The sequence below is a fragment of the Pseudophryne corroboree genome, chromosome 6, assembly GCF_028390025.1.
Source record: "Pseudophryne corroboree isolate aPseCor3 chromosome 6, aPseCor3.hap2, whole genome shotgun sequence".
NCBI lineage: Eukaryota > Metazoa > Chordata > Amphibia > Anura > Myobatrachidae > Pseudophryne > Pseudophryne corroboree.
The window spans coordinates 555,381,937-555,409,731 of record NC_086449.1 but is presented as its reverse complement, the minus strand read 5'-3'; the positions used below and the strand labels follow the sequence as shown (position 1 = coordinate 555,409,731).

Sequence of the window (27,795 nt, the reverse complement as noted above, 5' to 3'; positions counted from 1 at the left end):
GGAGGGAGAGGCGGCTGAAGAGCGGCGAGAACCGCTTCAAATGTAAATCAGCCCCTCTCCCTTCCTCTCTTTCTCTCTCTCTCCCTCCTTCCACCACCTGCCACAATGTGTAAAATGGGGACCTGTACCTGCCGCTATGTGTAAAATGGGGACCTGTACCTGCCGCTATGTGTAAAATGGGGACCTGTGCCTGCCACAATGTGTAAAATGGGGACCTGTGCCTGCCACAATGTGTAAAATGGGGACCTGTACCTGCCGCTATGTGTAAAATGGGGACCTGTGCCTGCCGCAATGTGTAAAATGGGGACCTGTACCTGCCGCAATGTGTAAAATGGGGACCTGTGCCTGCCACAATGTGTAAAATGGGGACCTGTACCTGCCGCTATGTGTAAAATGGGGACCTGTGCCTGCCACAATGTGTAAAATGGGGACCTGTGCCTGCCACAATGTGTAAAATGGGGACCTGTACCTGCCGCTATGTGTAAAATGGGGACCTGTGCCTGCCACAATGTGTAAAATGGGGACCTGTGCCTGCCACAATGTGCAAAATGGGGACCTGTACCTGCCGCTATGTGTAAAATGGGGACCTGTGCCTGCCGCAATGTGTAAAATGGGGACCTGTGCCTGCCGCAATGTGTAAAATGGGGACCTGTGCACTATAAAAGGGGGCACATGGCTGGGCACTATAAAAGGGGGCACATGGCTGGGCACTTTAAAAGGGGGCAGATGGCTGGGCACATATAAGGCAGGTGGAGCGGTAAATTTTGGATAGACCTACAGATACAACCGGCCCTTTGATGGGGACCAAACTGCTGATGCGGCCCCCGATGAATTTGAGTTTGACACCCCTGTTATATAGTAATGAAGCAGTTACCTGGTATACCTGTCTATCAATTGATGTCTACAGATGGTACCGGGCCCATATTAACCTACCATAGACAACATTTACTGCCCATAGCACAAGATATTCGGTGGGAGGATAGCCGAGACTGGGATCTGTGGGAGGAGGAGTATCCTGTAGCTACTGTCCCTACTCCCATTATTACTAATACAGATGAAGATGATGATAAGGCAGAGTCAGAGGAATACACTTCGGGATACTACTATCAGGATAGTGCTGAGCCCACGGAACACCTTGTGCCTTCTCAAATTCACCAATCTACTCAGCTAGATATGCCTGATGACTCTGATAGATGGGGACAGGAGGATGATGATATGGACAGGGACGAAAGTTGGGGAATAGGTGGAGAGGGGTCCCATTTACCAATCAATCTGAGTAATGATTCAGAGGGTGCTGGTGGACCAACCCAATGGTCCCCTAGGCCTCAAATGGCTCGGAAGCCCCATAAATTACTTACCTACGATCAATTAGGAACTCCCACGGTAGTGCCGTGGGTACTACAACCCCATCTAGTGAGGTCCTGGCCCTATTTTGGGTATACTGTTTAAAGCAGTGAGATAGAAAGTGAATAGAGTGATTAACTTTCGTAATTAGATGGTGAAACCCATTTTTAACAAGAAAAATTTATTCACCAGGGGGAGAGTGTAACCCCTAGTATGTATGAGGGTATTCAATAGTATTTATGATCAACAGTGGTCTTTCGTGACATATGTATATATTATATGTGTACATAAATGATTTGTAATAATTATTGTATATTTATTTATTTGTACATGCATGCATTTCAATGGGATGTGAACAAGTAACCAATGCCTGCATATTCGGGGGCATAGAGTGGTACGCGAGGGACGGAGAGGTTGAGCTGGAGGCTCCCCGTGCCCAAGGGTAACTGCCTGCGGGGTAAGCTGAGACTGACTCGCGGGGAAGAGGAAAAAAATGGTTGCTCGTTTGAGGTAATCGGTTGGTGGTGCAGAGAGGAGAGACAGAGCAGCAGCGGAGGTGTGAGCACCGGACGTTAGAGGAGAGGTGAACGTATGGAAAGATTTGGGGGAGTTTATCCATGAAGCTCCCTGCCACCCGCATTGATCGATCCGCTGTAAGCCGAACAGAGGCGGGTGGATCTCGTCTATGCCCTGTCAGAAGCCGCACTGAAGTCCGCCTCCTAAGTGAGTGGGTGGTATGTACTGGCAAGGCAGAGAGCCAGGAGGGAGGTGCGGCTGGGATACTAAGAGTGACCCGACCCTCTGTAGCTGCTGGATAGAGGACACAGCCTCATAGAGACTGAAGGGCAGCTGTCCTGGCCAATCATTGAGTTGGGAGGAGGAGTCGAGGGAGAGTCTATTCCCCTTGCAGGCTGACAGATGAATACGTAAGTGTTTAAGACAGCCACACTGCACATAGGTCTAGCATCTATCTGAGCTCATGATGTAAAGATGACAGGACTAAAAACTGTCAGGAGGAAGCTATTATTGCCAAACATATTTAACACTCCTATTAGGTACCAAGAGTATAATCTGCTATTCCCTGCTGTTCTCACATGACTGCCATAGAATGCTGGTAATCATCTGTAGACTACTAAACCATTAAAATCAGATGAGGAGTGCCCAAAACAGTAGAATCATAATACACCAGACTATTTGAACTATATTCGAGAAATTATAATTTCTACCATTATACTACTACTTAACGAGATGGTGAGAGGAGGAGGAATCTGCGATACTCAGTTATGTTGCCTGAAACTGAATACCTTAACAGTCAATATTTATGGATACTGTCCGTGCATATAACCCACTAGTGGATAGTGCATAGGGTCCTATTGCTTATAACCGGGGCCATTACTGGTTAACCAAAGTCTAGCTCCAGAAAACAAGATATCTTCAGTAATAGTACAGCTCTGATGAGGACTCAAAGAGTTGAGTATAAAACACTAGGAATATGGAGTACCACTGAAGGACTCCCTGAATGCGGGTCTGTATTATTCAATTAAATACCCTTCAAGCCAGCCCAATAGCAGAAGGAAGGAGGGCCAGCCAAATTTAAAGGGAAAGCCACTTCAATTGCACGGGAGTAACAATAGGAGCGGTGAACCCATTAGACTTCTAATATAATTTGCAGCTTGGAAAGTTTACTGTCTAACAGACCTATATTTAAGGATACAATTCTATCATAATCGTAATGAACTGCAGTGTGCACACTATAACCGTTTGCCCAAGTAACTGAGTATATATATAACTCATGTATGAGTACCCGGGTCACTCTAGGTAAATTTTTTGGTTTCACCCACAGTTTTTTTGTCTTGCATGCATTACTGATTGTATAGGCAGAAATTTTTTGTCAGTATATGTATTATATGTTATGTTGTGAGTACCATCAATATAACCCTAATTGTTGTAGAATTAAACCTGTTGGTAATAAACTAACCTTAAGAATACTAACCGGTGACGTTGTTTCCACATCCAAGGAAGAACCTGCAACGAAGAAATAGAAGGTGTAAAAGGTAACGCCGTGATATGAGGTACTTTACTATTAAGCAATTCATAATATTAAAACACTATTCACTCCTCCAGTAGATGGAGTACTGGGGTAATTGGATTGGTGTACTGGGTGGAAATTACTCCAACACAATCACAAACGGCAGTCCTAAGCAAGCCGGGGAGATATACCAGAATCCCAAATAGTTTAGGTGGAGGCACTGGACGGTGATACAGGGTACCCCTGGGTGAATAGAGGGGTTACATACATATGCCCCACAGTGCTACATATACATATACCCCACAGTGTCAGATATGCATATGCCCCACAGTGCCAGATATGCATATGCCCCACAGTGCCAGATATGCCCCACAGTGCAAGTTATGGATATGCCCGCAGTGTCAGATATGCCACACAGTGTCAGTTATACATAGTCCCACAGTTCCAGATATCACCCCTCCCTCCCCCAGCTGCTCACCTGCTGCTGCTGTGTCAGGGAAGGAGAGGAGAGCGCAGCGCAGTCCCTCAGTACTCAGTCAGACTCTGGTTTCTACTCTCCAGCGGCAGCGTGTATATTCACAAATGAGACGCCAGTTCGTTAGCCAATCAGAGCTCGCAGAGAGGCAGCCAATCATGAGGAGCCACTGCTGTCGGTCCTCGAGCTCTGATTGGCTAACAAACTGCTGCCTCAGTTGAGAAGATACACGCCGCCGCCGGAGACCAAAGTCTGAGTGAGCATGCCACTACACTGAGGGACCGTGCTGCACTCTCCTCTCCTTCCCTGACACAGCAGCGGAATGCAAGCATTGCAGTTGGCCCGGTGGTACTGCGTACTGGCTGGCAATTTCTTACCAGTACGCAGTACTGCCCCCTACCGCCATACTTGCAGCACTGCTTCTAATTCAGAAAGTCTTTGGTGCTCTGTGAGAATTTTTACCCTATGGGTTACAAAGCAGGTAGCAAGGAAAGCATGCCCAATAGGATTTTTGAGCAAAACATTGAGGAAAGAGGATTTGTGTGCGGGAGTATTTATTCCTACTATAGTGTTTTATATTGCGTGTGTGTGGTTTTTTCCCCCCCCAGCACTTTAAAATGTCTTGTTAAAGGTTCCAGTGGGCACTAAATACCAGGCATGCTGTCATTTATAGTTTGACAAGTGCCAGCTTGCTATTGTAGCCTTTGGAATGCTGGAACTTGTAGTACTATAAGTGTCAGCAAACCCATGCTTACATGTATCTTTACAAAGTTTTTAACCTCATAATCACCACAAAGCAGAAGCATAGGAAGAACCCTAGAGGTAGATTTACTAAGGTTTCTAAAAAGGAAACATTGTGGTGTTGCCCATACCAATCAATCAGATTCTAGCTATAATTTCTTTATTGCATTCAAGATAATGAGAGACAGAATCTGATTGGTTGCTATGATCAACACCACTTGTCTGTTTAGAAGCTTTAGTAAATCTACTCCCTAGTACTTTAAGCACAGGGTATGGATGGCCATCAGTGGACTGTCCATACATGGTGCTATTAGCGATAACAATTGGTGGCACATAAACCATCTATGGTGAACCATTGGTGGTTTGCATCACTTGCTGGCCACCGCTGGCAGATGCTTAGTTGGCCATGGACCAATCAAACAAGGGGGTGGGGCTTATTGGGATGCCAGGTGCGGGTCTAAGCTCTGTGCCTAGAAAAAAAGAAACATATTTGGTTCCACTCAGCCATTGATGCCAGAGAACCACTGTCTCTCTGCCATCAATTGCAAAACCATCGATCATCGGTAGTTAGCCATGGCAGCTATCGATGGTCAATGGCCATCTCTAGCACAGGATTTTCTTAGGGTGGATGCCTATTATGTTTTGCAGACTCTCTTCTAACTAAGAGTACAGAACCGTGTTCAATTGGCTAGAGTTAATTCTCATTATGGCAGGGGGACTTCATGCTGCAGGTACCACCAGCCCTGCTTATCATTGTTCAGTGCTGGTATCAACATTTTAAGGGGACTCAGGGTAATTCAGACCTGATTGCTAAGGTGCATTTTTTGCATCCCTGCAATCAGGTAGTCGCCTCCTACAGCGGGAGGGGGAATTCGCTGTGCAGGTGTGCGATTGCATGTGCCGGAGAGCTGCACAAACAGCAGTTTGTGCAGTCTCTGCACAGTGCAGGACTTACTCAGCTGCTGCGATGATCGGGGCCGGAGCTGACATCACAGATGCCTCCCACAAAACGTCGGGTCCCTCCAGCATTTTTCCGGACACTCCCTAGAAACGATCAGTTGCCACCCACAAACGCCCTCTTCCTGTCAATCTTTTTGCGATCGCCAGTGTGCTCAGATTTGTCGCACCATCCCGTTGCTGCCTGGCACTCCCCGTTGCTGCGGACCGTCGCACCTGTGCATTGTTGTGCATACGCATGCGCAGTTCAGACCTGATCGCCCTGATCGCGAACAGGTCTGAATTAGCCCCTCAGTCTATTTGGCTGCTTTTTTTTACCAGACTCCAGCTTAGGCTATAAGTAAGAAGGACTTTGGGGAACACAGGTTTTAGTTTACAAAAAACTATTTATTTAAAAAAAATTTTTTATCACACATTCAAGTTAAATATGGTCAGTGTCACATCATTACCACATGATATGATTAAAGCATATTATACATTTGGTGATGGATTCAATTAGCCACAGAAAAAGTTCCTGGAGCTATTCAACTACAGATGGTGCGAGCAGTAATGAACATTGGGGGTCATTCTGAGTTGATCGCTCGCTAGCTACTTTTTGCAGCCATGCAAACAAATAGTCGCCGCCTACAGGGGAGTGTATTTTAGCTTTGCAAGTGTGCGAATGCCTGTGCAGCCGAGCACTACAAAAATAGTTTGTGCAGTTTCTGAGTAGGTCTGAACTTACCAAGCCACTGCGATCACTTCAGCCTGTGCTGTCCCGGAATTGACATCAGACACCCGCCCTGCAAACGCTTGGACACGCCTGCGTTTTTCCAACCACACCCAGAAAACGATCAGTTGACACCCATAAACGCCTTATTCCTGTCAATCTTCTTGTGATTGGCTCTGCGAATGGATTCTTCGTTAAATCCATCGCCCAGCAACTATCCACTTTGTACCCATACGACGTGACTGCGCATTGCGGTACATGTGCATGCGCGGTAGTGACCTGATCGCTGCGCTGCGAAAAACAGCAGTGTGTGATCAGGATGGAAATTACCCCAATTAACTGTGGCCTCGAGGCTGATAGTGGGTTGATTTGGGGTCTGTAATTGAATAGCTCTGAGCACTTTACTAAGGGTAACCGAGTGCACAAATCAGCTTGCAGCTAATTGAATCTGCCACAGTACATTGCATGCTTTAAGAATGCCTTTGTTCGCAATATACATTTTGCATTCTCTGTAGAGTTGCAGGCATCTATTCTATACACTGTTTTTCTAACTTTGCATTTACTCATGGATGTTGTCTTTGGTTTACACTGGCATACTATGGTCCATCCGGCGCACTTAAATGTGCAAATCTAGAAGTGCAGATAGGTGAGCAGAGAGTCAGAAAAGTTTCAAGAGATGCCCTGTGCAGGCATATAACATCGCATAAAAGTGCTAGCCTCCTACCACTTTAGAACCATCATTTTTCACCTAAAATTTTGAGAGTAAGCAGTGTGAGCTGCTGCAGTCTAGAGGTAAGCAGTGTTGAACTGCTGCGGTCTGGGGGTAAGCAGTGTGAGATGCTGTGGTCTGTGGGTAAGCAGTGTGAGCTGCTGTGGTCTGTGGGTAAGCAGGTTGAGCTGCTGTAGTCTGGGGGTAAGCAGTGTGACCTGCTGTGGTCTGGGGGTAAGCAGTGTGAGATGCTGTGGTCTGTAGGTAAGCAGTGTGAGCTGCTGCTGTCTGTGGGTAAGCACTGTGAGCTGCTGCTTTCTGTGGGTAAGCACTGTGAGCTGCTGCTGTCTGTGGGTAAGCAGTGTTAGCTACTGTGGTCTGGAGGTAAGTAGTGTTAGCTGCTGTGGTCTGTAGGTAAGCAGTGTTAGCTGCTGTGGTCTGTGGGTAAGCAGTGTGAGCTGCTGTGGTCTGTGGGTAAGCAGTGTGAGCTGCTGTGGTTAAGCAGTGTGAGCTGCTGCTGTCTGGGGATAAGCAGTGTGAGCTACTGTGGTCTGGGGGTAAGCAGTGTGAGCTGCTGTGGTTTGTGGGTAAGCAGTGTGAGCTACTGTGGTGTGCGGATAAGCAGTGTTTGCTACTGTAGTCTGAGAGTAAGCAGTGTGAGCTGCTGTGGTCTGGGTGTAAGCAGTGTGAGCTGCTGTGGTCTGGGGATAAGCAGTGTGAACTGCTGCGGTCTGGGGGTAAGCAGTGTGAGCTGCTCTGGTCTGGGGGTAAGCAGTGTGAGCTGCTGCGGTCTGCGGATAAGCAGTGTGAGCTGCTGCGGTCTGCGGATAAGCAGTGTGAGCTGCTGCGGTCTGGGGGTTAGCAGTATTAGCTGCTGCTATCAGATTCTCCAATCTCTGGAGCTATGGAATTGTGAGGAGACTGTGGGGAGGCTGTGGTTAGTAAGTACCCAAATTATTGCACATTCTAAGCATTGTAAATTACATTATAAAAATGTAAAAAGTTGCAAAAAATGGAATATATATAAAATAGTAGACCAACATTACTAGAGATCAAAACTCTTGGCATGAGTATGGAGCGATAAAATATTCATGAAAGTGATGTTCACTCTGAGCATCTATTTATTCTCATAATAAGTACAGCGATTGACATCTTTAATCTTCATTATAGTCATCATTCATCAGCAGTCTCATACTGACTGTTTTTTGAATTGTGTTTTAGATATTATTTCTAACATTTGTTCTTAACAATTGTGTTAAATATGATGTTGCTTTCAGTAAAAATGAAAAAAGCAACAACCACTAGTGTTCAAAAATTGTGTTTTTTTTCTGGAGAGGTGACACCACTTTAGTTTCCCCAGGTACAAAAATGCCCGTCCTCATCCCAACTCTGTTTGTTACTTACTGTACTGTAAGTAGCAAAAGTTTAATGTCAAAGTGACTAAATCAAGTTCAGAAATACAATTATTATTATTATTTATTATTATTATTATTATTATTATTATTATTATTATTTCTGAACTAGGCAGTACTTGATTTCTTTATTTTGGTCAATAATGTACAAAAAAATTAATTAGCCACTAGATGGAGCCAGAGATCCAACTAAAGAATCAAAGGGAGCTTTAATAGAGGTTTTTGCCTTCTGGCCTTTTTTGCGCAGCCAAACTATACATGAATGTGCAATATTTCAAAGCACCTATTTTAAAATTGTCATCCCAATTTTGACAGTATGAAAAGAAAGAAAATTGTGCAATGTATTACAGATATTTGTAAAACTGCACATAAAACCCACCAGGAGAAGGCAGGCTTTTTAAACATGGTTCTGAGATTGCTGAAACCACATACTGTATCTTGGCTGTCAGACAGTGGCAAGACTTGCGTCAGTGCAACCAGTGCACCGAGACCTGCCGCAGTCAAGGTACCCACAGGCATTATATATGCCACCGCAAGCCATCCGCCGCCAGTCCTAGCCAGCAAAAATCATAAGCTGTGCCACTGACTGCTGTCTTTGCAGCTGGAGACAGGGAGAAGGAGGAGAGCCATCCTGCCCCCTCTTTACCTGTTCCATTCCTCTCGTCTCCCCGTCAATCTCCGATCCTGGCCTGGCTTTTCCTCTTTGATGCCAAACATACCAGGGAATTGAAGTAGAAGCATGCTGCCCTTGCCCCTTTCCACACCACTGCAGTTACTCTGGCAAGCACCGCACTATCTGGGTGCAGGACACCAGGCCAGGTACTGTAGAGACTGAGCCCAGTCAGCCCTGGACTACTGACTACTTAATAATGGAATAAATAGTACTTAATAATGGTATACATACTACATATGCAAAATGCAATACTTATGTAGTATGTATGCCATTATTTCTGTATGTACTATGTAACCCATGTTTTGTATTGTACTGTATATTATGCATACATAGTACATATACATGTTAACCTCCCACTAACTTGCCTCCCTATCCACTTGTTTCTGTAGCATTTATGTAATGTGGACAAACAGTTTCCTCAACTTCTGTGTATACTCACTATTGCTTCTGAATGAATGGAAATTGAATAGGAGCTGCACCACAACCACAGAGGAAGTGGACTGCATCCCGGCAGGCCACCAGTAGCTAGAGATATTCGCTGAAACCCCATGTTTTGGTTTTGGTTCTAATTCATTGTTTTTGGTTTTAGTTATCAAAAATTAATAAAAATAGCTAAAATAACATAATATGGGCCTTTTTTGTTCCAACAGTAATATTAACCTCAATATCATCAATTTCCAGTCATTTCAGTAAATTTTGACTACCTCACAGCTCACAATATTGTTTTCATCAATATTGAGCAAAGGCTGCAGTGAGCGGGCTGTTTACAAAGTGACAGAGCAGCTGCACAAACACACAACAGTTTATAGCACATCTATGAAACATTGCCACACATCAGTGGCAGAAAATGAAAGCAGAGCAGGATGGAATTGTTCTTGAGCCCTCACACCAATCTGTTTGTTGGATATTAAACAGGACATGCAGTGTTAAACAAACCAAACACTTCAGTTACAGGGACTGCTACTTTTTGGCTTGGTTTATTTAGGCCCCCACAAACCAATTTTTTGGATGGACTACCGTTGATCACTAATGAGGAGGTTGATGATGAGGATGTTGGTGGTGGAGACTGCATGGGCTGACCAAACTACTGGTAGTTGATACTGGATTGCTTGTTATTATTTTACAAATTATTATAATTTTGTAAAAGAAATTTCATGAACTCGCCGCAAACATGGAGGAGGTGCCTAGATGGCTAACATCCTTACCTTTACTAACTTTGTCCTTACAAATGGAGCAGATGGCTTCACAACCATTGTCAGGATTTTGGGTAAAAATAATCCCACACCCAAGAGGAGGCTTTTTTGGTCTTATGCCAAGGCATCACAATGATTTTCTTTTTATAAAGAGCAAGAACTGCTTCCACTGGTGCCTAACAAACACAAACAACATCCTTATCATCAACCTCCTTATTAGCACTGGTGTCAGCTACAAAAATATCCTTCTCACCCTGTTGCACTTCCACAGTAGCATCCTCAATTTCAATTGTTTCTTCATCACCATATTTGCTTGTACTGCTCATCTCCACATTTGCAGATGCTGCAGAAATGGTGGAAGGAGGCGAAGGATGCCTCTCTGGGAGTACAGTGTAAGAAATGTCAGACTCACATATAGCTAATGTGGACACCCCTAGACCTTCCTCAGTGATTTGTGAACACACAGTTTACTCTTTGTCACGCTCAGCTTGAATTGAGGATCTGATGATTGATAATTGACCAAGGGAGCAGCTTTTGGCAAAAGGAAGGAAATGAGGTAGCTGAATGTAGCTCTTACTCATCGATTGATGACTTAGGCCCAAAGATGAAGAGGGTAGGCAATGAGGACAATGACCGAGAATGATACACTGAAGAAAGATTAATTCAGTTTTACTGAGACCTCAATCATACACAACGACTAGGAGATAAGTCCGAGTGAATTTTAAAGGACAAAATGTTCATGACTTGTAAACGATGCTGAAGAATACTGAATGAAGAAGTAACTTGTGATTTGTAAATGATGCTGAAGAACACTGAAGGAAGAGATGACTTGTGATTTGTAAACGATGCTGAAGAACACTGAATGAGGTGATGACTTGTGATTTGTAAAGATGGTGAAGAACACTGAATGAGGTGATGACTTGTGATTTGTAAACGATGCTGAAGAACACTGAATGAAGAGATGACTTGTGATTTGTAAACAATGCTGAAGAAGGGATCGCTGAGAGCACAGTTAGCAAATGGAGACCCTCTACCAGATAGGGGACCCAGCGAGTAAACCGCCAGGGCAGGTGGACTGAGAGCAAAGGACTGCAATAACAGAACTGACCACCGGGCGGCCACAACAGATCCAGGATACAAGGGGTTAACCTTGGAGCGCAGAGCTTGAGCACCTTACAGCAGCAAGTAACTTGAAGTACTGGCACCATAGCTAAGCATCAACTCCCTTTTGAAAGGGAAGACTGCACCAGATTGGCTGGACGTGAACTGGGATACCCATTGGCTTGGCTTGGTCTACAACATTGCAGCTCCCTGCACAGAGGACACATGTGGAACCAGCACACAGCCACTATCTCTGGCCTCAGCCTCCCAGATGCTGCACTCCAGCAACAGGGCACTTGGAAACAGACACTTCTGGCTGCCATGCCCCTGCTCCCCAGGACCCGGACCTCATCCTCTGGTACAGCTGTTGGGCACCTGGAGGCCATCACTGCCACAGCACCTATCCACCGCAGCCACACCAGCCAGCTAACTGGAAAGCCGCAGGGACAAGAACCGGAGGTAAGACTCTGGATGCTGACAGTACCCCTACTTTTTAGGGTGGTCTCTGAACACCCATGCTGCTTAATGGGATTCTTGGCATGAAAGGCACGAATCAGTCTTGGAGCATGAACATCCTCTGCAGCCACCCAAGATCTCTCCTCCGGACCATATCCCCTCCAATCTATGAGATACTGGTACCGACCATACCTCTTGCGGGAGTCAAGAATCTTATGAATCTCAAATTCCTCATTTTGAGTGGCTTGAACCTTGGAAGGTTTATGGAAAGCTGCCTGAAAACGATTTAGTACAAGAGGCTTTAGCAGAGAAATGTGAAAGGCATTGGGGATTTTCAAATAGGGAGGCAGTTTCAACTTGTAAGAAAAAGGATTTAACACTCTTTCAATAGGATACAGGGGGTCATTCCGAGTTGATCGCTAGCTGCTTGCAGTGCAGCAATCAGGCTAAAAAACTGCATTTCTGCGCATGCGTATGCCCCGCAATGCGCACGCGCGACGTTCGGATACAAAGCTCGTTGTGGTTGTGCACAAGTTCTAGCAAAGTTTTCAGTCGCACTGACGGCCACAAGAAGATTAACAGGAAGGGGGCATTTCTGGGTGTCAACTGACCGTTTTCAGGGAAGGTTTTCAAAAACGCAGGGGTGTCTGAAAAAATGCAGGCGTGGCTGGGCGTTCGCTGGGCAGGTGTATGATGTCAAATCCGGACACGAATAGGCTGAAGTGATCGCAAGCGCTGAGTAGGTTCAGAGGTACTCAGAAACTGCACAAACTGTGCAGATCTCGGCTGCACATGCGTTCGCACTTCTGCTAAGCTAAAATACACTCCCCAGTGGGCGGCAGCATAGCGTTTGCACGGCTGCTAAAACTAGCCAGTGAGCGATCAACTCGGAATGACCCCCACAGAATGATGAATCTTGGAGCAAACTTCATGGTAGGAACTTTGAGTCTGAGGTTTCTGGTGGATATCCAAACACTATCTCCCACTTTGAGACTAAGTACAGCCTTCCTTTTTCGATCAGTGTAGGTCTTATATTTCTGGGAAGTCTTCTTAAGTAGTGCCTTGTGAATTTGTCCCCAAATCTTAGTGAACTGAAAAAGAGCGGATTCAGTAGCAGGAGCCTCAAGAGCTGGGAGAGATTCGAAGGAAGGAACTCATGGATGAAAATCGTAGTTAATGAAGAAAGGAGGGGACATGAACAACCGTAAGAAAGTCTCCAGATCCTGGTTGACTCTTTCAGTCTGTCCATCAGTCTTGGGATGATAGGCTAAAGAGAAATTCAACTTGATTCCTAGGACAGAGCTGAAGACTTTCCAGAATTTGGCCACAAATTGAGGACCCCGATCAGAAACTATTTCCTGTGGGAGACCATGCAAACAGAAAATCTCTGAGAAAAACAATTTGGATAGCTGAGGAGCAGAGGGAAGGCCAGAGAGGGGTATGAAGTGTGCCATCTTTGAAAAATGGTCCACAATGACCCAAATGATGTTGTGCCCTCTGGAGACTGGCAAATAGGTTATGAAATCCATGGAGATGTGAGTCCAAGACTTTTGAGGTGGTGGAAGTGGATGAAGAAGACCCGAAAGTAGATGTTCGTGGACTTTTATGTTGAGCACACTTGGAACAGGCTGCTACAAATTCAAAGACATCCATTTTAAGATTAGTCCACCAGTAGAATCGTTGAATGAACTTAAGGGTCTTAATAATCATGACCCATGAAAGATGAAGAATGAGCCCACGTAAGCAATTTCCTGCAAAGTTTTGGTGCTACAAAAGTTCTACCTTGGGGAGGAAGAGGAGCAGTATGAGTTGAACCAAATGAAGCCGGATTCAGAATAAATTGTTTCAAAGAGGAGTCAAGTGAATCATCCATTTGAAAAGAACGAGAAAGTGCATCTGCTCTTCGATTTAAGGTTCCTGGGCGGTAAGACAGTTTGAAGGAGAACCAAGAGCAGAAGCTCACCTGACTTGCTGTGTGTTTAAACAACAAGCTGTCTGGAGGTACAGAAGATTCTTGTGATCCGTGATAACAGAGATAGGATGCTGGGCTCCCTCTAATAAATATCGCCACTCTTCATAAGCTAATTTTATGGCCAACAGTTCTTGGTCACCAATAGAATAATTTTGCTCTACTTGGGAGAATCTATGAGAAAAATATGCACAAGGATGACTTTTCTTATCTTCGAAGAGCTGAGAAAGAACTCCCCAACTTCCACCGAAGAGGCAACTACTTTTACCTGAAAGGGATGATTGAGATCAGGTTGGCGAAGAATTGGAGCGGACATGAAGGCCTATTTTAAGAACGTGAAGGCTTTCAGAGCCTCTGGTAGCCAAATTGAAGGATTGGCTCCTTTCCTGGTTAACATGGTAATTGGGGCGACAATAGTGGAGTAGTTCTTGATAAATTTTCTGTAAAAGTTGGCAAAGCCAAGAAATCATTGGATCCCTTTTAGAGTGGTAGGAAGAGTCCAATCACAAATCGCTTGGACCTTGGTTGAATCTGCAGCTCCTGTCCGGAGATGACATAACCGAGAAAGGCGATGGAGGTACCTCAAAGGTACACTTTTCTAACTTGCAAAAAAGATGATTCTTTCTAAGACGGCTTAAGACCTCTTTGACTTGCTCACAATGGACCTTCAAATCTTTAGAAAAAATTAGAATATCGTCCAAGTATACCAATAGACAACTGTAAAGAAGATCTTTGAATATCTTGTTCATGAAGTTCTGGAAAGACCGCCGGGGTGTTACAGAGACCAAAGGGCATCACTAGATACTCATAATGCCAGTCCCGGGTCTAAAAGGCTGTCTTCCATTTATCTCCAGAACTAATAAGTATCAGATTATAAGCCCCTCGAAGGTCCAACTTAGTGAAAATGGTGGCCCCTTTCACTCGTTCAAATAACTCAGGAATCAGGGGCAGAGGATATCTGTTCTACACTGTGATCTAATTCAAACCCCAGTAGTCTATGAATGGCTGCAAACCCCCATTCTTCTTTTTCACGAAAAAAAACCCCTGTCCCGGCCAGGGAGGAAGAGGGGTGAATAAAACCTTTACTGAGATTCTCTGAAATGTAGTCTAACATGGCCTGGGTCTCTGGAAGGGATAACGGGTGTGTTCGACCTCCTCTTGGAGGAGTCTTGCCAGGTATCAAATCAATGGGACAGTCTCAACTACGATGGGGAGGCAAAGCATCAGCTCCCTGTTTGCTAAAGACATCTTGAAAGTCCTGATAGACTACCGGGAGTTCAGAGGGAATCAAATTACAAAGAGGTTTCAGATGCCAAGCACTCAGTGAAGCAAGACTCACCCCAAGCGAGCACATCCATAGTTTGCCAATCGATGCAGGGATTATGTCATTGTAGCCAAGGGAATCTGAGAATTAATTCTTGAGAGACTTTAGGAATTACTAGGAAAGATATGTTTTCTGAATGAAGAGCTCCAATCTTTAATTTGAGAGTAACAGTGCGGTGAGTAATGATTCCTTCGGGGATGTAACTTCCATCATCTGGAGTGACTGAAATAGGATGATCCAACTTCACAGTTTGAATTCTGGTTCATTTGACTATTGCCCAAGTGATAAATCTCTCAGCTGCTCCAGAGTCGAGTATTGCAGAAACAAAAAGAGAAGAGGAGAGCCCTAGACAAGTGGTAAGCACGTATTCTTTCCTGAAAGGTAATTCTGAGGAGACTCCTAACTTAACCTCTCCAGCATAAGTTAGGAGTGGGAGTTTCCCGGCCGATTACTGCAGGACTTGACAAAGTAATCAGCCGCTCCGCAATACATACAGTAGTTACCTCGTCTCCGCCTTTGTCACTCTTCATCAGTGAGATGGGACTGGTTAACCTACATGTGTTCCTCTGCGGATGGAGAAGATGGACTAGGAAGAGGAGCAACCTGAGGTCTCGGATGGTCCGACTTTGATCTCTCCAAGCAAAGCTCTCTATTCCTCAGATCCAACTTGTTGCACAGAGAGACTAGTTTGTCCAACTTGTCTGGAATGTCTAGGGTTGTTAGATCGTCCTTAGTCTTATCTGAAAGACTCTTCCAGAAAGCTGCTATGAGAGCTTTTTCATTCCAACCAAGTTCAGAAGAGAGGGTATAAAACTGGATAACGTATTGACTGACAGTTCGAGTTCCCTGTCGCAAACGCAGAATCTCCAAAGAAGCTGAAGAAGTCCTACCTGGTTCGTCGAAAATCCTTCAGAAAGTTAATACAAATTTGGAGTAATTTGAAAGAATGGGATCTGCTCTCTCCCATAGAGGAGATGCCCATTCTAACCCCTGACCAGTAAGCAGAGAAATAACTTAAGCTACCATGGTCCGGGTAGTTGGGAAATTCACAGACTGTAACTCAAACTGAATCTCACATTGGTTGAGGAAACCGCGGCATTGCTTTGGAGTACCGTCAAACTTACTAGGTGAAGGTAATTGCAACCATGGAAGTGGAACTGGCACAGGAGCTGTTAGAACTGGAGTGGCAGAAATGGGAGCTGGCAATGGAGGTATGGATATGAGTGCATGGAGAGAGTCTAGACGAGCTGACATACTTTGCATGAACTGCACAATTCGAGTTTGCATAGCTTCCTGCTTATTTAGACATGACAGGATGTCCGAGGCTGTGTCACCCCCAGAAGCCTGATCAATCGTTGGATCCATGAGGCCAGTGCTTACTGTCACACTCGGCTTGAATTGAGGATCAGACGACTGATAATTGACTGAGGGAGCAGCTTTCGGCAAAGGAAGGAAATGAGGTGGCTGAATGTAGTTCTTACTCATGGATTGAGGACTTAGGCCCAAAGATGAAGAGGGGTAGGCAATGAGGACAATGACCAGGAAAGATACACAGAAGAAAGATCAATTCAGTTTTACTGAGACCTCAATCATACACAACGACTAGGAGGTAAGTCCGAGTGAATTCTGAAGGACGAAATGTTCATGACTTGTAATCTTGTCATTTGTACACGATGCTGAAGTACACTGAAGGAAGACATGACTTGTGATTTGTAAACGATGCTGAAGAACACTGAATGTGGTGATGACTTGTGATTTGTAAAGATGCTGAAGAACACTTAATGAGGTGATGACTTGTGATTTGTAAAGATGATGAAGAACACTGAATGAGGTGATGACTTGTGATTTGTACATGATGTTGAAGTACACACTGAAGGAAGAGATGACTTGTGATTTGTAAACGATGCTGAAGAACACTGAAGAGATGACTTGTGATTTGTAAACGATGCTGAAGAAAGGATCGCTGACAGCACAGTCAGCAAACGGAGACCCAGCGGTTGAACCGCCAAGACATGTGGACTGAGAGCAAAGGACTGCAATAACAGAACTGTCCACCGGGCTGCCATAACAGAACCAGGATGCCAGGGGTTAACCTGGGAGCACAGAGTTTGAGCAACTTACAGCAGCAAGTAACTTGAAGCACTGCACCAGATTGGCTGGACGTGAACTGAGATACCCATTGGCTTGGCTTGTTCTCTGACATGGCAGCTCCCTGCACAGAGGACACATGTGGAACCAGCACACAGCCACTATCGCGGGCCTCAGCCTCACAGGTGCTGCACTCCAGCAACAGGACACTTGGAAACAGACACCTCCGGCTGCCATGCCCTGTTCCCCAGGACCCGGACCCCAGCCTTCAGACACAAGGCAGCTGCACCTGAGTACTTCACTGCCGCAGCTCCTATCCACCACAGCCACACCAGCCAGCTAACAGGAAGGCTGCAGGGACCAGAACCGAAGGTAAGACTCCGGATGCTGACACTCTTCAGCCTTTGTGATCTTTTTCTTGGGCACTTATTTTTCAGTTTTTGATGTGAAACCTTTACCCCTTTTTTAACATTATGAACGATTTTGATGCCACAGCACTAGTACTTGGTTGTTGCTCCTGCTCTTTGATCGACTGATTGTGATCCATATCGACTCAGTGCTTATATTTATTAATGAAGTTAGGCATGGCACCTACTGGGCTTTATTGTATGCAGAAGTTGTACAGAAAAATAACAGTTTCTTTGTTTTTTCCCATTAATGACAAATTCACACTGTTGACTCACAGTGCTTGGATTTATTAATGCAGTGACAAGGCACCTACTGAGCTTTACTGAACACATACAAGTTGTACAAAAAGATAGAAACAACTTTTTTGTCTCACTTTTTTCACAGGTGACAACTCACACTGTGGACTCACAGTGCTTATATTTATTAATGCAGTGGGGCACGGACTGGCACTAAACATGTACAAGTTTTTTTATTATTTATTTTTTTACACACAGCTGTGAATCTCTGCTCTTATATTTTTATAACAATGGTGGCATGCAAAAGTGTACACAAATAAAGGGTACATGCTGCACTGTGGGCAGTGGAAAAAAGAACATCAGTGTGCACCGTGCACCAAGGATTAATGCTGCCCCTTTAATAGTAGGACATCTGGACTGCACTGTGGGCAGTGTAAAAAATAGCACCAGTGTGCATTGTGCACCAAGCGTTAATGCTGCCCCAGTATTAGATGGACCTCTGGGCTATAATTCAGAGTGACAAAAGAAACACCAGTGTGCACTGTGCACCTAGGGATAATGCTGCCCCTGTATTAGGACCTTTGGGCTGCACTCTAAGCAGTGCCAAAAAAACACAAGTTTGCACTGTGCGCCAAGAGTTAATGCTGCCGCTTGTCACAGCTGCCAGAGCTAGGGTGGACTTCAGAGCTCTAAAGGCCTGCTTACACTCTGCTGTCCATGAGACCACATTTAGACACTTCTTTTGGGTCAGGAAGGTTAGGGGATTGGCATAGGTTACAAATTTATGGTAATACCCTGCAGTCACCAAGAATGATCTGACCTGTTTCTTATCCCAAGGATTTGGCCATGCTGTGATTTTCACTTTGCTTGGTTCTGGGTGCAGAATATCTGACATTTTTTCTGGCTTAGTAATCAAGCCTACCCCAGTGATTTTGCTCAGTATACTGTAAAGGTGTCTCGGGTGTTTTTCCCAGGTCTGGCTGAACACTGCAATGTCATCCAGAAGCACCATCACATGGCCCTCCTGGCCAGCCAGCACATCATTGATCAGGCACTGAAAGTATGCAGGGGCATTTTTCATTCCAAAGGACATGCCATGGAACTCAAACAGCCCAATGCTAAATGCTAAATGCTATATCTCGTGGGCAACAGGTGATAATGGGATCTGCCAGTACCCTTGGCTGAGATCTATGATAGTAATGTAGTGTGCCTGGGCAAACTGATCTAGCAATTCATCTATCCTAGGCATGGAAAAGGTATCAAATACATTGGTGTCATTTAAAATCCTGTAGTCCACACAGAACCAGGTGCCTCCACATTTCTGTGACAGCAGTACCACTGGAGCAGCCCAATTACCTGTCATGATACGCTTTGAGCATGTTAATGTAGTACATTTTCTTTCTTTTCTGACCTGCCTCTTGCCCCACTACATAATTCACATAACTGATGCACTGTACTATTGTGTAGGGTCCATGCCAAGCAGCATGCAACTTGTTCTGCCACAGTGGGTTTAGAACCAGGACCTACCTCAAGTATGCATTCTCTCGCATTGCGATCATGCCACCTCTTTTGTTTCACCCGCACAGCTTTCAAATGATCCTGCTCCATCCCCATCAGGGATTGCAGCTTCTCCCTGGACTGTACTACAGAGTAGACCACTGACTGATCAGGGGTGACCAGCTTACCTTCCAACTCTTCCCTGATCAACTCTAAATGGCCACGCCCGCAGGGACCATATAGGAGTTCAATGGGTGAAAAATGGGTAGATTCCTGTGGCAACTCATTGTATGCAAAGAGGAGATGCAAGAGGAACCTCTGCCAGTCTATTCCCTTGGACTCCTTAAAGGTCTGCAACATCTTTTCCAGGGTGCCATTGAGGTGTTCCACAAGCCCATTCGTTTGGGACTGAAAGGGGGTCGTGATGAAGTGATCCACATGCATCTTTTTACAGAGCTCCTGCATGAGATTTGACATAATCTTGGTCAGTTAAAATCTCCTTTGGGAACCCCACTATGGAAATCATAGCTATAAGGGCATCAACAACCTTATCTGCCTGGGTGGATGACAGAGCCACTGCTTCTGGATACCGGGTGGCATAATCTACCAATGTCAAAATATACTCCTTCCTAGAGCTACTGGTAATAGCTAGGGAGCCCACAATGTTTACAGCAACCAATTCAAAAGTTTCTGAGAAGCCTGGCAAGGGGATTGGGGGTCCATTTTACATCACCAGATTTTGCAACCATTTGGCACACATGGCTTGAACGACAGTAGTTAGATATGGCTGTCATCATGCTGGGAGATAGAGATTGTGTAATAACCGACCCTTGGTTCTGGTTACACCTAAATGTACTGAAAGGGGAATCTCATGGGCTACCTTCATCAGCCCTTACCTATAGGACTGTGGCACTACCAGTTGCCTCTCAACAATAACATTTGAATGCCCACCTTTGACCTTTTTCCACATGGTACAAAAGCCCATTTTCCAAAGATATTGTAGTTGGGTCACCTTCTGCATCTCCTGAATAGCACACAACCTTACAAATTCTGGGTTTGTGTTCTGACATACTTAAACACACTGCTCCTCAGTAGGGGGCATCAGACTGGATAGCTGCTCCCCATCCTCAACTCTCACAGGAGAGAAGGAGAGGGGGGAAAGAGGGATTGCCATCCAGCGAGCTGTAATCCACACCTGAAGTGGTTAATATACACGCTTTCAGTGCTGCTGACACAACAGAGGGGGTGAAGGGGGTGTAGGTCCTAGGTGGTAATTTACACTCTTCCTTTGAGGCAGCACTGCGTGCAGTCACTACCAAAACCTTAGGGACAGGGCTGCTCATAACATTTATAGTGTGCCCTGACTCTGTTACATTTGTAATTTCATTTGTTAATGTGACCCTTCATTGCATGCAGTCATAGGTGTTGGATGTAGAGATACATGGTTAGCAGGTGGTATAACAACAGGCTTTATTACATACATTCAATGCATTCTACCCAAATCTGTGCTTAAAAGTACAATAGCGGTCAGGTCTGCAAGTACCCCGACATCACAGATTCCACGACCTGACCCCCAGTCTAAATAAACCCTGGCTAGGGGTACTGCAGAGTATACTCCACCCACTCCCTGCACAGACATTATTCTCCCAGGTAAAATGTTTTCAGGGTGGACTAAGTCTGGATGTATCAATGTCACACCAGCCCCAGAGTCACGCATCCCAATTGTTACTAGGTCGCAGACTTGTACTTCTTGTATATTGTCCCATGCACACTCCAGGGGGCCCCCAGCACACAGGACAGCTGGTACGGATTTCCCTGGTGGACCTCCCACACGAAGGGACACTGACTTCTGCTTGGAGGGGTACTTGGCTCTGATGTCAGGGATGTGTGGCGAGGTAAATGGCTCAGGTGGCACTGGCTTGTACCAGAGACTGATTTACACACAATATATGAGCCCAAGGGTTCAAGTGAGCGTTATACACAGGTGCAGCAATTTAAAAATTTGTTAATTTTGATTAAAGATGTGCGAAAAAGGTAGGCAGTGCCTCACCTGCCATAAATGCTTTACTCCAGTTTTTTTACTATGAAAATGATTAGAATAATACAAAGAACATATTTCTAATATATTCTTTTTATTATTCATATAATTTATATAGTCAAAACCATGGCTTATACATTAGTATGATAGGAAAGGCTCTGCCTTACCTGCCACACCTCACTGCACTTCACTGTACCTCACTGTCTGATGTTCCACATGGTGTTGCAATTAAAACAACTGTGGACATTGCATGAAACAGGTTCACCCGCCATCCACCCAAAAGGTGCAATCGCAGCTGTTTAAGTTGATGGTGCAAACATGGAAGGTTTGCCTATCTAGGATGCCTCTCCTTCCAGGCTGACTGCCCGTACATCCCAGATGGTTTATTTGAAGCTGGAGCCCAGTTCGTGATGTACTTGTTGGCCAGGCTGGCAGCCTCCTCAGCTGAGTCATGATCCACAACCCATTCTTTCATATCTGCTAGGCACAGTGAGAGAAGCTGCTCCTGGATAATTTAGTCCTTGAGTTTGGCATATTCTGTCACTCAACACACTGATAGAATAGGGTCGTCAGTTGAGCCGAAAGTCCAGAATATGTATCAGGGGTACTGCATTGAAAGCATCTGAATTTCTTTAGGTAATTTTCCAGGGTGAGATTGAATCGCTTTAGCAAAGCTTCCTTAATGGTGTGGTAATCACCATCCAGTTCATGGGGAAGGTTGACAAATGCCTCCAACACTTTCCATTTCAGTCCTGGTGTTAAATAGCTAGCACACGTACTGGGTTCCAGTGCAATTGTCGGCAAGTAACCTGAGGAATGTATCAAGGTCAATGTCCTTCCCCAACACAGGTAATTGTTTGTGTCATGGCTTTTTCCTACCCGGGTCATGGACTGCATTCTTAGCACTGAGCATGGCTAGCTACATTTGGAATAGGTGCTCAGCTTGTTATTCCTCCATGGCAGCCCCACGCTCTATAGCTGCTTGGTATTCTGTATGAACCTGTTGCACCAGCTGCAGGGGCGTCACATTGTCCATATTTTTCACATACTTGAGGTCAGTCATCTAGCATTAATCCAAGATAATATTGTCACTGGGATTAGTAGGGGCATCTGACACCTGCCTAATATCTGCTGTAATGTCCAGTACAGCCTCTGCAGCAGGATTGTCTGTTGCCTGGCTTTCGTCAGCAGCTAGAGTCTGATTGGCCTCCATGAGTGCCCAGATCAGTTGATTTTTGCTCTGGCTTGTCCAGGAAATGTTCCTTTCCACACACACTGCCACAAGGTCATTACTTCTCATGGCTGGTGCTGAGTGGTAATTCTGGACCTTACACTTTTTGACAAATAAAAAGACAGAAAGAGAAAAACAAGAGAAGGGGGGACAAAAATCAACTGTGCAAAGCATGTATTTTTAAAATTCCTAACCCTGAACATACTCTCTAATGAATTAGACAAAATATCAACATCCACCAGTTTGGCGTAGCACCCTGCCTCAGCCTGTGCTCAGATACACCACAGGCAGTCGTGACATGGGTGTTACCCAAGCTGCTGCCATGAAGAGTATTAAATAGTACTCTTGCATTTACCAGATGCTAAAATTATACTTGCAAAATTCACAGTTATTACCTAAATGTAGCAGGGGCCTCTCCAGGCTTGTGGATTCTTATAGTACAGAGATAACACAAATAAAGTTTTAAGATATATTGAGAAAATAACTCCTGGGTTTATTTACAAAGAAATACAAAGGTAAATAATCAAGACGTACAATTATGATATACACACACAATGATTTCAAGTAAATACAAAGGAATAAAAGTCATACAAACCTAAATAATCTTACTGTGAGGTTTTAGGGTTATTCTGAGTAGGGGAGTCCACAGGAACCCAAGATGGGACACACTCCTAGCATGAAGTTACTCCCTTGGAGAGTGACACTGCATTGTCTGCTTCTGAGCCATATAGTTCCACAACCCACTCCTTCCTCAGCAGCCCGCACCCTTGACGTTAAACAAGGCTGTTCCTTTGTTCTCACAAAAGTCTGCGCAGATGTAAATGTGACTTGTCTCCCTGGGACACTAAACTCATATCTTTTTGGAGGATTTTTAATCCTCAAACATAGATAGGTTTTATGGCAGGAAGGCTAACACACTCCTAGCCTATTTGTCTATGTCCAGAGCAGGGGCTCCCCTTCTGTGAAAAGCAAACATTGTCCCAGGAAGCTTAATCCTCCAAAGATTAAAAGATTCTGATTCACACCTTGTCAAAGCTTACACAATGCAGACATGGTTTTGAAACTGGCAAAACAGACATTCACGAAATATACATTTTGGGAGAACTACAGTATAATAATTCACATCATGGATATGGCCAGGCTATCACTCATAGTACTGTGAGCACAAGTTACCCAGGCCACACAAAATGCATGCAGTCACGACACATGATTTTGAAGAATCACCATAACCCATGGCAATGCCACACCCATGTATTAGGTGGACCTGGTGGTGACAAAAAAAATACACCTACAGTTTGTTAAACCATGCCTTGTACATGATTGCCCCTTTAAAATTGTTTACAAGTTTGGCTCGCATCCTCATGTTGCTCAACCCAGTGGTTTTGAAATGGATAGGGGGACGTTTGACAGTATCATCAAAGAAGGTGCTTATGAACAGCTGATTGATAATGGGGATGGAGGTATCAACTCACACAAAGAACAAAAAGGGTCTGTGATCACACCTAGGAGCTGCTCTTTGTTTTGAAGGTTAAGAGTGGGCACACCAAATATTGATTTGATTTAGATTCCTCTTCTGTTCATTCACTAGAAAACCACTAGAAGGTGGTTGAAACGGCTGTCGGCCGCTGCCGCTGCTACATGGATTCTGTTTGAAATGTGAACTGATGTTTTTGGAATAAACATCTTGCTAAATGTTAGTGCTGGTCTTTGTGCTTTTTCCATAAACTGAGTGCGTTTATATACTTTTTCTGGAACTTGCACTATTGCCTTGAAATTTTTATATTTGAGCGCTGTCTCACTCCCTGGACTTGAAATGAAACAAACAAGATGTGCTTTAATTTGAGGGTATTTACATCCAAATCAGGTTAACAGTGTAGGAATTATAACGGTTTATATATGTGCCTCCCACTTTTTAAGGGACCAAAAGTAATGGGACAAACTAAATCCTAAATCAAACTTTCACTTTTTAATACTTTGTTGCAAATCCTTTGCAGTCAATTACAGCCTGAAGTCTGGAACGCATAGACATCCCCAGACGCAGGGTTTCATCCCTGGTGATGCTCTGCCAGGCCTCTACTGCAAATGTCTTCAGTTCCTGCTTGTTCTTGGGGCATTTTCCCTTCAGTTTTGTCTTCATCAAGTGAAATGCATGCTCAATCGGATTCAGGTCAGATGATTGACTTGGCCATTGCATAACATTCCACTTGTTTGCCTTAAAAAACTCTTTGGTTGCTCTTGCAGTATGCTTCGGGTCATTGTCCATCTGGCATTTGACTGAATATGAACAGATAATATTGCCCGAAACACTTCAGAATTCATCCTGCTGCTTTTGTCAGCAGTTACATTATCAATAAATACAAGGGAACCAGTTCCATTGGCAGCCATACATGCCCACGCCATGACACTACCACCACCATGCTTCACTGATGAGGTGATATGTTTTGGATCATGAGCAGTTCCTTTCCTTCTCAATACTTTTCTCTTCCCATCACTCTGGTATAAGTTGATCTTTGTCTCATCTGTCCATAGGATGTTGTTTCAGAGCTGTAAATGCTTTTTTAGATGTTGTTTGGCAAACTCTAATCTGGTCTTCCTGTTTTTGTGGCTCACCATTGGTTTACATCTTGTGGTGAACCCTCTTTATTCACTCTTGTGAATTCTTCTCTTGATTGTTGACTTTGACACATATACACCTCCCTCCTGGAGAGTGTTCTTGATCTGGGCAACTGTTGTGAAGGGGTTTTTCTTCACCATGGAAATAATTCTTCTGTCATCCACCACAGTTGTTTTCCGTGGTCTTCCAGGTCTTTTGGTGTTGCTGAGCTCTCCGGTACATTCTTTCTTTTTAAAAATGTTCCAAACAGTTGATTTGGCCACACCTCATGTTTTTGCTATCTCTCTGATGGGTGTGTTTTGATTTTTCAGCCTAATGATGGCTTGTTTCACTGATAGTGGCAACTCTTTGGATCTCATATTGAGAGTTGACAGCAACAGATTCCAAATGCTAATGTCACACCTGGAATCTACTCCAGACTTTTTACCTGCTTAATTGATGATGAAATAATGAGGGAATTGCCCACTCCAGTCCATGAAATAGCTTTTAAATCGATTGTCCCATAACTTTTGGTCCCTTAAAAAGTGGGAGGCACATATAGAAACCATTCTAATTCCTACACCGTTAACCTGATTTGGATGTACTTACCTTCAAATTAAAGTGGAAAGTCTGCAGTTAAAGCACATCTTGTTTGTTTCATTTCAAATCCATTGTGGTGGTGTATAGAGCCCAAAATATGAGAATGGTGTCGATGTCCCAATATTTATGGACCTGACTGTATATATACAGGTTGAGTATCCCATATCCAAATATTCCGAAATACGGAATATTCTGAAATACGGACTTTTTTGAGAGAGAGTGAGATAGTGAAATCTTTGTTTTTGATGGCTCAATGTACACAAACTTTGTTTAATACACAAAGTTATTAATAATATTGTATTAAATGACCTTCAGGCTGTGTATATAAGGTGTATATGAAACATAAATGAATTGTGTGAATGTAGACACACTTTGTTTAATGCACAAAGTTATAAAAATATTGGCTAAAATTACCTTCAGGTTGTGTGTATAAGGTGTATATGTAGCATTCTGTGCTTAGATTTAGGTCCCATCACCATGATAGCTCATTATGGTATCTAATTATTCCAAAATACGGAAAAATCCGATATCCAACATACCTCAGGTCCCAAGCATTTGGATAAGGGATACTCAACCTGTATATATATATATATATATATATATACAGTATATATATGTATATATATATAGTATGCAGTTATTTTGATGGCGGTCGGGATGCTGGCAGTCAGGATACCGATGCAGGAATCCCGACTGCTGAAAATGCCGACAGCTGGAATCCCGGCTAACAGGGGTTATTCCCACTCTTGTGTGTCCACGACACCCGTAACCTGGGAATAGAACCCACAGCGTGGCGAGCTCAGCGATCCTGCAAGGGGACTCTTTGCAATCATCCCGCTTTCGGCATACTGACGGCCCGTATGCCGTTGTCGGAATACTGATGGCCTGCATCTTACTGATCCCATATATAGTGTACAGAGGGAAAAAGTTGCAGGTGCACTATCTCACACTAGCTAAACCTGTAATAACCAGAGGCGTTTAGCATATTCCTGGCCAGGGCTATGAGCTTACCCATCGCATCAAGGTAGCCTCTCATTGGGTAAGTCCCTAACACTAACTACAGGGGTTCAGGTCAGGGGGGCAGGACACCCCAAAGCCACCCAGCCAGCCAACCCCAGGGCACCACAAGAGTGATACAAATGGCACTTATAGTTTGTTTTATATAGATGTAATACTTTCACCCCAATTTCTTTCACTCTTCACATTACTTACACATGCAGCAGCAGCTGCTCCTATTCACTTAACTCTTTGTATCACTCTTGCGGTGCCCTGGGGTCAGCCTTAACAGTGCAAAGTTTTAAAATACATAGATTTAATATATAAAAAAAATGACATAGGAATGGCTGAAAAACACACATACAAGATAAAAAAATATATAAAGCTTATCTGTCCATAAAGGAGATATCTGCAAAGCGTCCCAACGTGTTTCGTCCATCAGTGTCTGGACTTCATCAAGGGGATATACACAATGAGTCTGGAGGCTCCATTTATACCAGAGGGAAGTAGTTGTTTATGTCCAGTAATTATGACATCACTTGTAAAGTTGTGTCAATTTTGTTTTGAGAAATATGGAGACAAAAAAAATGTTTTGGGGAATTTTTGTCCGTCTGTTCATTCTGGCATCACGCAATGAATGAATTTGGATCACATTTTCACTATTGTATAGCTTAATGACCTAGAAAGAAACTGAGGTATGTATGATCGTGAGGTGACATCAGGAAAAGGAAAACCCAGTTCCATGACACTCGGAGTCTGAAGTGTGCAGGCAAGCATCTGCTTCGCTATGATGATCAGCAAGTTATATTCCAATTAATGTTCATGATGAGTTCACCTGGCAAGTAGACCTTCACCACTTTAGTCGCAAGTTGCGGCTACAAGAGTTTTACCAGCATAATAAAGAAACCATGAGACCATCAATTTTTGATAATTTTCTATTTTCACGTTCCAAATCTTCATTTGACCCACAGTCCAGCAATCCTTCACTTAAAACCGTCTCCTTGACGACTCAGTAA

General features: G+C 44.2%; 1 long non-coding RNA gene across 4 annotated transcripts in view; it reads left to right on the top strand.

Annotated features, from left to right (window-relative positions):
* The window catches only part of LOC134935447 (uncharacterized), a 257,143-nt gene that overhangs the window by 215,643 nt on the left and 13,705 nt on the right, over positions 1–27,795 (top strand). For 2 of the 4 annotated variants that reach the window (XR_010180149.1, XR_010180147.1), the window contains 2 exons: positions 3,363–3,416; positions 9,439–9,574. This is a non-coding gene — a long non-coding RNA (uncharacterized LOC134935447). Of the gene's footprint in view, positions 1–3,362; positions 3,417–9,438; positions 9,575–27,795 lie in introns of those variants that run through there. The other 2 variants (XR_010180146.1, XR_010180148.1) reach the window with 1 other exon arrangement.